At 41.6% G+C, this 10,787-nt stretch overlaps 1 long non-coding RNA gene across 1 annotated transcript; it reads right to left on the bottom strand.

The window, feature by feature from the left end:
* Positions 1 to 1,529: 1,529 nt before the first annotated feature.
* LOC309356971 lies at positions 1,530 to 10,359 on the bottom strand. The gene is made up of 3 exons (XR_014162978.1): positions 10,199 to 10,359; positions 6,537 to 6,640; positions 1,530 to 1,572 (listed from the first exon to the last, which is right to left on the bottom strand). It is a non-coding gene; the product is annotated as an uncharacterized lncRNA (long non-coding RNA).
* Between the last annotated feature and the right edge of the window lie 428 nt (positions 10,360 to 10,787).

The following is a 10,787-nucleotide window of genomic DNA, read 5'->3' as shown; positions in this document are numbered from 1 at the left end:
CCTCCCGCAGTTTGGTCAGACTCATTTGCCCATGTACGTGCCCAGAAAATAGTAGATCTACTTGAAAGTCAGTGCATGGACATCTGCAATGGTCACTGCAATGCATCCCTTACTATTATTAATATATAATTATAAGATTCCTTTATAATCTCAGAAGGTTGTATACTCTTTGAAAGGGGTGTGGCTGTAAGGGTGTGTGGCTGTGGCTGTGGCTATCACGAAGGAACCAGGCACTTCTGAACCCAGCACTACACTACTGCCAACATCCCTTCGGTTTAGGACATGCCCGTTCCCTGTTGTCACCTCCTTTCACCAGGCCTACAGATTAGTCCTAATGATGCTGGCAGCCACAGCCTCTTCTGCAGCTCTCACACTACAAGCTGTTTTGATCACAACACTTTGGCAACAATTAGAACTTCTCTTGCAGGACTCACTGCATCTCCAGCAGGCTCTTGCTGTTCCAGACATGTCCAGCTGCTCTCGTGAGTTTTTAGGAGGGCTTCCCCCACCCCCAGAAAATAGGTCAGGAGAGGCAAAGTGCAATGGCAACTGAATCCATATGGAGAAGAGATGACTCCTCTTCAAGGATCCTTGAGCATATTGAGGTGTTCGTTTCTGAAGTCTTCCCTCAACCCTTGCCATTCCCAATGACCATATCTCAGGAGAGGGCCAGTGGTAGAATCCATGCTTTGCAAGCAGAAGGTCCCAGGTTCAATTCTCAGCATCTCCAGGTAGGGCAAGGAGAGACCCCCGGAGAGCTGCTTCCAGTCAATGTACTGTTGACAACACTGAGCTAGATGGACCTGTGGTCTGACTCAGTATACAGGCAGCTTCCTGTATTCCAGCAGAGCTGGATCTGGGATGAGTAGGACCCAAACCTATTGCTTCCTTAAACAATATGGAAATACAGTGGGTTGGATCCCCACTTGGATCTGAAGTTCCCCTCACTTCTTGTTGGTGGTCACACTGGGGTGGGGGAGGCACTTTGTCACTTATTTTCCAAAGGGCAATTAAGGTTGAGATTCTCCAACAGTTTAGGTGAAGCCCCTAAAATAGCCTTTTAAGAAAATGGCCTAGACCGCGGAAGAACCCAGATGGTAAATGGGATGGATGAATCTGGCAGTTTCGTTTTTTCTAAGTTTCTCCCTTTTTCCTATCTTAAATTCAGTTGGCCATATTTTGACATCAGTGTGCATTTTGTTAAAAATGAAACCTGCTATTTTCACTAATACATGCATTTTTACCCAGACTTACTCCTAATATACATACTTCAGAAAAGAAAAGAAAAATGGTTGCGGAACTGCATTGCAAATTCTAGAGAAGTGCAAATTTCAAAGGATAACATTTTAATTCTTTTTTTGTGTGTGTGTGAGGGGAGTGTGAATTAAGTAAGTCTGCATTAATATGTGAACTGCACAAAATATCTCCCCTATCCCTTATGGTGATGATCAGCTTCGGTAGTTAAGGCTCTTAACGGTTATGGGCCTTGCAGTTCCTTGACTCTGAAAAGTACTGAAAAGTAATAAATTCTTAAAGTCACTTAATGCAACTGATTTCTGGTGCTGGTTTTGGCTGCAAGGGAAAAAATATATAAGCCCATTGAGGACTCTGGTTAGAAGAAGATCAACTGAGAATGTAAATGATATAAGTTGAAGATCATCTGTTCAGTGTCTAGTGGCAATTGTCTGTGTCATAAAACAACAGCAATGGTGTTCTCTTTTTATCCTGCAAATTCAGGCAAGCTTAAGTAGAGCTGTTTATATCTATCTTGGGACAGCCACCAGTGAGAAAATATCACACTGGCTAGCTGATATCTCAGCCATTCTGCTTTATTCTACCCTTTTTTCTTATGAGCTCTCCCTGCTTTCTCAATCTCACCCCCCAACAAAAAAAATATTCAGTTGCATTAAGTGACTTTAAGAATTTATTACTTTTCAGTGAAATGGGCAGGGTGAAAGGAAGGGACATTCATCAGGCATGTTAACAATTTAATTAAAGGGATGTTAAATACAATCTCAATACAGAGAGCTAAGTACATTGTGTCCATGTATCTCCCCCTCCTTCCCCCCCACCTATATTTTACAAGCTCAATTCTTTGCCAAAATCATATTCATAAAAAAGTTAAGAGTTGGCTGTAAAAAAATGATATAAGAAGGGGGGAAATTGCTGGGGAAGGCAGCAGGATTCCAGTGGCACTGGGAGGCCATTTTACTGTCATATGGCTTACATATTTAGACATTATTCCAAGAGATAAGAACAGTGGTGCCATTCACACAGGAGAATCGAAATGAGAGCATATGTGTCGCACCCTTTAAATTCAGGTGGTTTCAAGCTGTGTCATATAATCCTAGCCTCAATTAAACTCCCCAAGGTCACTGGTACCCAACCAGGTCAGTCATAAATAAGATGGGTGATAGTCCTAGCCACAGAAAAGCCATATTTATGCTTTGCCCACAATTCAGAGCTATTAAAGGAAGCCTTCACACACAGAGAGAGAGGGGGGGGAGGAAAGGGAGAAAGGGTCTTCATTCCAGCAATACCATGATGCTTGGCACAATTTTGGATACCGATAAAAATGCACAGCCAGCCTTTCTCCTGATTGTAAAAAAAAATGTACGATGGTCAGCAAGTGGGTATGCTGAGCATGATATTATTTATATTATAAAAATAACATATGCATTGGATATCAGTCAATATTCAGGGAGAACAGAAGAGTATTTTCCCAAATGAAACATCCTACTTCTGCAGAAAAAAATATTAGGAGGGCATCCAAGCTCTCCTGCCTGCCCCAAATGACAAATGTCCAAGAGCAGTATATATGAGGAGTGTGCACAGACCCCAAGATTCACCATGAACCTCTCTGTATGAATATTCTGGTCTGTTTGTGAGTCGCTCTGTGCATTCTCTGCTTCAGTTTGTGATTCAGCTCCTGGACTGCTCTAAATAAAACAATGCTCTGTGTTCTACCGTGCTCTGTAGTGGGAAATATAACACCAGCAATAACTTTTCTCCTGGTTCGGTCGCCGGCATCCCCAGGTGGGGTTGCGAGAGAACCCTGTCTGAAATTCAGGAGAGCCACTGCCAGTCAACCTAGGTCGTGGGTAGGCAAACTAAGGCCCGGGGGCCAGATCCGGCCCAATCGCCTTCTAAATCCGGCCCGTGGATGGTCCGGGAATCAGTGTGTTTTTACATGAGTAGAATGTGTCCTTTTATTTAAAATGCATCTCTGGATTTTTTGTGGGGCATAGGAATTTGTTCATTTCCCCAAATAAATATAGTCTGCCCCCCCACAAGGTCTGAGGGACAGTAATGTCTGAGGCTCCCTGCTGAAAAAGTTTGCTGACCTCTGACCTAGGCAATACAGTGGTACCTCGGGTTAAGTACTTAATTCGTTCCGGAGGTCCGTTCTTAACCTGAAACTGTTCTTAACCTGAAGCACCACTTTAGCTAATGGAGCCTCCTGCTGCTGCCGTGCCGCAGGAGCACAATTTCTGTTCTCATCCTGAAGCAAAGTTCTTAACCCGAGGTACTATTTCTGGGTTAGGGGAGTCTGTAACCTGAAGCGTATGTAACCAGAGGTACCACTGTACTGAGCTAGATTGGCCAATGGTCTAACTCAATATAAGGCAGCTTCCTATGTTCCTGAAGTGGTGAGACAAAACCTACTCTGCACCATTTCCCATCATGGTTTAGAGGTTCTAAAATATCATGATGGGTAGGGTTCAATGAAGTCAATTTCCTTGCCTGATTATCACATATTTATTAAACACTGTGGGATTAAATATTTTCTGGCATGTTGATTTCTAAATGTTGACTCTGTTTAGTAGTTTCCATGAAATCATTCATTCATGTCTTTCCGATATTGAATCTTAGTCATCTTCTCTTCAATATGGTATAGTTCTTTCAAAGCTATGGAAAATTATGACACAAATCCACCTCTATGAAGGGTTTGAGATGGCTTCCGACTGGGAATCTGAAGCTTATTCTGAATGTACTAATTGATCTACCAAATGTAAGGAAGTTTTTAAAAAATTACTTCTCAATGAAACACCCTTGGTGGCCAGATTAATTGGAGAGCCAACTTATCTCCCTCTTTGAGATCTTAGTTTTTACGGGATGGTAACTATCTTAGTTGGTAAGATTAGTCCTGCCTCATTGCCTTTTCTGCACAAATGGTTGGAGTCAAATTCCATGCTGCGCAAAGTGAATTGCAAGGATAGACCGCCAACCTAAGCACATTTTACCAGAAAAGTCCATTGAAAGGAGAGGGACCGACTTTTGAATAAATGTGCTTATTGTCGGGCTGACAGGCTTCTCGTTTTTGTGTAATGCCTCTTTTGAGAAGGATGATGCTTTTCCTTGATGGAACTAATGGAGAAGATTAAGGCTCATTCGAAAAAGTGATTCATAATGTGTGCAAATAAATAGGAGCTGTGTGCAAATGGCCCGATCAAAACTCTCCATCCTATTTGAAGGCAGAGAAATGGTGAGCAGGGGAGCATTTCATCAAATTTCTCCAGGGACAGGATAAATTCTCAAGAAGTTTCTCCAATAGTTTCCTCAACTGTGGCAAGAGCACAGTTCCTACTCCCTGCCAGGTTTTCTTTTTTTGCTACTAATGCCTGACAACAATTGTGCATCATCTGCAATCTCTAAGACTTACCTTTTTTTGGAGGACACCATGCACATATGTGGCAGGGGGGAGATGGGGGCCATTACAAAAATAGTGTGATATATTCTGAGAAAACTCTGCAATGTGGCCTTTCCTTTGGAATGGGGTGAGTAAATGAGAGATCTCAAAAGGTTTCTCAGAATTTTTTTTAATTTTTTTTCTTTATTTAGGGGAGGATGAGCTCTAAAACAAGCAGACTTTGTGTATATGTAGTTATACCATAGAAATAAAAACAAGAGAAAATGGTATATAAGGATCATATGTGTGGCTGGTGACCATGGGCAGATCCAGCCCATACACTGAAAGCCCATTCGACACATATTTAAAGCACATGACTTCTCCAAAGAATTCTGGGAACTGTAGTTCCCGCTTCACAGAACAGCAATTCACAGCACCTTTAACAATCTACAGTTCCTAGGATTCATTGGAGAAAAGTAATATGCTTTAAATGTGCTTTGGATGGGCCTTAAATGGATGGTGTGGATCTGCTCCGAATATTTGGCTTCACATCTTAGCTCAGCATCAGGATAACACCTCTCAGATTCAGTTCCACATCTGTAAAATGTGTATTATAAGTTGTTCTAAGGCAAGTGAATGGAAGCATTTTCATCAATGAGAAACGTGCATCACATGTATATTACTCACTTGAGTAGAAGAAAAGGGTGATTCCTCTTTTGATTACTGCTAGAGCAAACAAGGAAGCAAGATCCTAAAGAAGCATGACAAAGACCTACAGGAATGGACAAGCCCCATGCCTAAACTGCAATGCCCTCAACAGGAAATCTGCACTATTGTGACAATGAATCCTCAGATTGGCTGATCTGGTGGGGTGGCATAAGAGTTCACAAGCTTTCCAGCTCCACAGGAAAGACAGTAAATTTTCTGGAATGTTTACAGTCCAGGATTATCATAGGAAGGAAAACTTGTTGGTTTGGCTGGGATTTAACAAAATCACAGAGGGAACAGGAACAGGAGTAGATTTGTGGAGCAGGCCAAAGACAGGAAAAGTTCTCAGGAAGTAGGGGATCTGAGGGACAAGGAGTCCAGAAACTTGGGTGCAGAAGGAAGGGTACCGTGTAGACAATGAATTGAGATGCAAAAGGGATATATAAGAAATTTGAGGGGAAAGGCAGAGATGACAGAAGTCTGAGGCAACAGAGGGCTCTGAAGAAACCGTACAGTACCTTTAGGGATGGAGGCAGGAGAGAAATGTGTGAGCAAAGAACTGGGGTTGATTTCAACTCTCAAACCCCAGTTCTTTGCTCATTTACTTCAATAAGCTCTTGAATAAAGTATATCCTTTGCCTGTTTGCAGGCCCCCAGGAGCAATGTGTAGAAGCAACCCTACTCATCTGAAGGGGATACGGTGAGTTCTATCTGTTAGACCTACCCAGAGTAAACCCACTGAAATTAATGAGCACAATGAATTGAATTGTATTGATTTAAGTGGGTCTACTCTGAGTATAACGTAGTTTGATGCACACCCTTGAAAGAGTTAATTAATGGAAAAGGCCATTATTATTGTGAAAATGTTACTTTTGCAAACACCTCTGTTCCCTGTAGTCATTGGTGTACACTGTGGCAAAGGACGGCTTTGAATTCCAGCAGTGGAATCTAACTGTCCATCTGCATCAGTGTGCATGGGAAATCTCAACAAATGTTTTTCTGAGCATTTTATGTGTTTCTAATCCCCGAGCTAGCTTGCCATCCATAATACACTGTGGGGTAATAGCATGGGCTTGAGGATCGAATGTCCTGCGTGAGGGATTAGACTCACAAAAAGGCTGTGGCAACAATGGAAGGACTTCCGCTTAGACTTTAGCCAAACATCACATTTCTAAAGAAGGGGAGGTGGGAAGCTTACCAAATATCTCTCTCCTTTAGTTCTGTTTCCAAAGCATCTTCCTCTTCCCCTTCATGTATCTAGCTTTGAAATCTGTGCACCGCAGCGACCCCTTCTGGCAGGCCCTAAGAAAAACAGCTGTCAGCTGGCCAATGCCAAGAGGGTTTCTTAGGCTGCACTTAGAACTCAAGCTCAGTAGAAGAATTAGCATCCATTTCTTTTTCTGTTTGGAAGAAAAGTGATGTGTTTCTCTGCATTGCTTGGTAGGGGCAAACTTTCCCAGAATAAATGGAAAGTGTGTGTGTGTGTGTGTGTGTGTGTGTGTGTGTGTGTATGTGTGTGTCAGAGAGATAGAGCATGGCCTGATCTCTACAAAGTATTTAATCTCAAGTTAAAGCAGTCCACCCCTACATCTGGGGGAGCCCTGCTCTTCATTTTTTTTTTACAAGCTTTGTGATAAGACAGATATGTCTGACATGCTTAAGACACCAATTAAGGGATACTGCCCAAGTGCATTTCCCCCCAAGTACAAGCAAGATAAGTTACAACATCCAGAGTTATTCATTAACTGGGAAAGAAAAGGGGAAAGCTAGAGGGAGGAGAGTATACACTTCAACAGTTGTGCGGCATTCATGTCAACTTCAGTTTCCTGCTTCTTCTTTTCTTCAACCCTTTAATCCTTTAAGTCAGTGGAATTGGAGTGAGCAAGCATAAAATCTTTCAACCCCCCCGCCTTTCCAAGGGGATTCCCAGGCCGTCCTGGCAAATTGGCTCTTGAGCAGGAGAGCTTTAGTTTCATTTCTACAAACCTTTTTTTATTATTATTTTGCAAAACTATGAAGCAAAGTACCGTATATCAGGACAGTATATAGCCAGAGGCCGTGATGTGAGTTTATGGGCGGTGTGTGGGAATTGGTGCAGAACAGAGGGCATGCTGGATATCCAGCAACTGTCTAGTCCTCAAGGCTATCCTAAATTACTCTGCAGCATTCCTCTTCTGCTGGCAAAAAGTTTTCCACCAGCAGGCAGTTGTTGTGCAAGAGAATGCAAAAGCAGGTTGCTGGCCACACAATAAAATGTGCCTTCTGTAGTGCAATGGCTATCTGCTGCTTTTAAATTGTTGCAATCTGGCTCAAGACCTTATGGTGAAGGGTGGGTAAGACAACAACAATAATTTTCTTCCCGTTTTGCTTTGTTTACCACCACTTATGCCTTGCTATCTCAGCCAAAACTTTGAGGAGAATTGCAACTCACATGAAGGAACTACTCTGTTCATTCCTTCCACAAATGACTATGATGGGAGTGCACCGGGGAAATAATTTATTGTGATTAAAAGCTAGACTTGTTAGCCAAAGCAAAATATCCCCTCCCCTGTTTGTCCATCACCTCTCTCTCATCTGCACCCCTCCCCTCTCAAGCTCTGGGTGTTTCCTGAGTCAATATGGTTTTCAGTTCTCAAGGTAGGAAAAGGGAAAGGGTGGGAAAGTTGTGTGTAGGGATGGGGGAGATATTTGATTCAGTTCATATTTAAAAGAGAACCTGCCCAACCCACACTAGGAGAACAACAAGAACAAGAAAGTCATCTGTTGAAGTTTGCATTTCTCTGAATTTTGCAATGCCAGGTAATAATTTTCCAGTCAGGTAATAGTTTTCCTATACTATGGTAAAGTGTCTATATGTATGCCTATATGATGGTAAAGTGCCCATAAAAATGCATATGTTAGTGAAAATAACATACAAAAGGGGGGATTGCTTTGCAAAAATGTGCATGTTAGGTAAAATTCACACTAAAATGCAGATGAATTTACAGAGAGACTTAAAAAATGTTTGTCACTGAAATATGTGTCACTGAAACTGAACTTAAGGCTGGACAAATGAGAAGTTAACAGAAACAAAAAAATTGACACTCATCCCTTGTTGTGTTTTTAGCTTTTTGGAAAATCAGAGGCAAAATAACTGCTTTTAAGATTCTCTGGTCTAGACACTTTGTTAATGGCATGATCTGACTTGAGAATATGGGAGTCTTCCCCAAATCACCCTCATTATTCAGGGGACACATAGAATGATGAACTTCCCTACTGAAAAGTAGCCTGCACATCATCAGCATTGTCTTCATCTGAAGTTGCCTTTGTAGAATGTCATGTGATCATCCCACACGCAACTGGTTCTTTGTTCCACACTGGCAAACACGTGAGTAACCATTTATTAAAGCCTTGGTTAATGTTTAATTAGCTGTTCATATACTATTGATGAGTGGAACCTATCTGCTGTCACCTGGACCTGGGTAGTTTGCAAAGTTGTTATGCAAAGAGGGCTCTCTATAATGCCTCCTCACTCCCCCTGGCTTGCTGGTCTGGATTCAATGCTTTCATGACAGGCAGGAGCAAGAAAACCAATGTTGGAGAAGACAAAATGAGAAGATTGTGTTTAGAGTTACACTGAATTGGATTTGGAGAGTCCTGCTCAGGTGAGACATCTGATGTGATAAGGCCAGCAAAAAAGGTAAATTAATTAAAATAAAAAATCCTGTGATTTTTTAAATGAGGGGTGGTATATAGATTATACTGCCATAGCTATGCTTAGGAAACCCTCCTAGTAGTTCCACCACAGAGCTGTGTCTGGCATCTTATTTAAGTAGTTTTTACTTTAATGTTGTATTTTTACATTGCTGTTATCCAGGGACCTTTCAGTGAATGGGAGGTAAGAAATAATAATAGTAGTAGTAGTAGTAGTAGTAGTAGTAGTAGTAGTAGTCTAACAATCCACCTATTTATCCATTCATCTTATGAAAGCAACAGTTGCTGTTATTACTTCTAGATTTCCAGGGCTTATGGCTGGAAGACAACAATCACTTCTTCCACTTGTAGGTCAAAACTTGGAATTCTCTTGTACTAGAGTTGGCCTTGAATTTTGCCTAAAGGAAAAAGTTCAAGGCAAAGTAGATGTTGACTAGTGATGGAGACATTGGGCAAGTTCAGGATGTGAACTTTTCCGGTTCACAATTCTTCACCCCAGCTTGAGGCAAGCTCAGACTTTGCAGTCTCCCCCCACCCCTAAAGGTGTATTTTACTGAAAAGCAAAATCAGGAGCCTCCTCCTTCACCTCATGTACTTTGGCTCTCAGGCAAGTTATCTGAAGAGTTCTGAAGGAATTTTGGGGCTAATGGAAGATGTAGTCTAAGACAGTTGGAGGGCACCAGTTCTAAAGTTGCAGAAGATGGTGGAGGACAAGGAGATGACCCATTCTGAAGAGGTACACTATATTAGTAATGATATGGAGGGTAATAATCATCCACAGGAACACGGAAAGCTGCCTAATAGCCAGATCATTGATCCATATATGTTCAGTATTGTTGACACTCACTAACAGCTGTTCTCCAGAGTTTCAGTCAGGGGTCTACCTGGGGAATGAACCTGAGACCTTCTGCATGTAAATCAGATGTTCTACCACTGAGATACAGTCCTTCCCCGAAATTTGCACACCACATTTGCAGGCAAAGTGCCCATTTGCTGTAGTGGAGTAGCCCCTACCATGGCTGAGGATTTGGTGAATTGTGTGGAAGAAATATATATATATACATACTGTACAAACATACATACATACAGTACATGTAAAAAAAAATTCTACCTGTCTATCGATCTACACATAAATAAATGTATAAAAGAAAACAATCTTTGGTTTACCTTTCCATCTTCCCAGGGATAGGAAACTTCATGGCAGGATGAAGAAAATGAGTTTATTAAGTTGACTCTAGCAAACGACTCGGGGATCTGGATGAAGCTCCTTGAGCTATGTCAACATTTTCTTGAAAGATATCAGAGATTATTTGATGTTTACTTTTTTAAGTACGGGTATTTGTAAGTTTTTTTTTAGAAAAAAAAAATGCCAAGGAGCATTTTATTACATTTTAAAATGTAATTCCTGATCCCAAGGTGCTGTCTATATAAATCTCAACAAACCTACAAAATCGCTATCTATATTAGATCAGCAAATCCTCTCAGGCCCAGCGCTGGGCAGTGTGTTAAGAATAAGAGGCAGAAGTGAAATTCCTTGGTAATAAAACTTCTGAGCCCTGACAAGTGTATGGGAATGCCATTTCGTGCAATGATGCCTGGACTTTCATATCACACCGTCCTTTATTCTATCTGTTCTGTTCTTCTTCCCCTTAACCTCGGTTTCTTAACTGCACAGCTCACCAGGATCTCAGGGAAAGGAAATATACTTAATTCAAGGTTCTGGTTTTATCCTATAAACGTACAGGGGGAATCTCAA

This window comes from Podarcis melisellensis (genome assembly GCF_964234715.1).
Source record: "Podarcis melisellensis genome assembly, chromosome: 14".
NCBI classification, from domain to species: Eukaryota; Metazoa; Chordata; class Lepidosauria; order Squamata; family Lacertidae; genus Podarcis; species Podarcis melisellensis.
The sequence above is the reverse complement of the archived record's forward strand: the minus strand, read 5'-3'. Positions and strand labels throughout refer to the sequence as shown.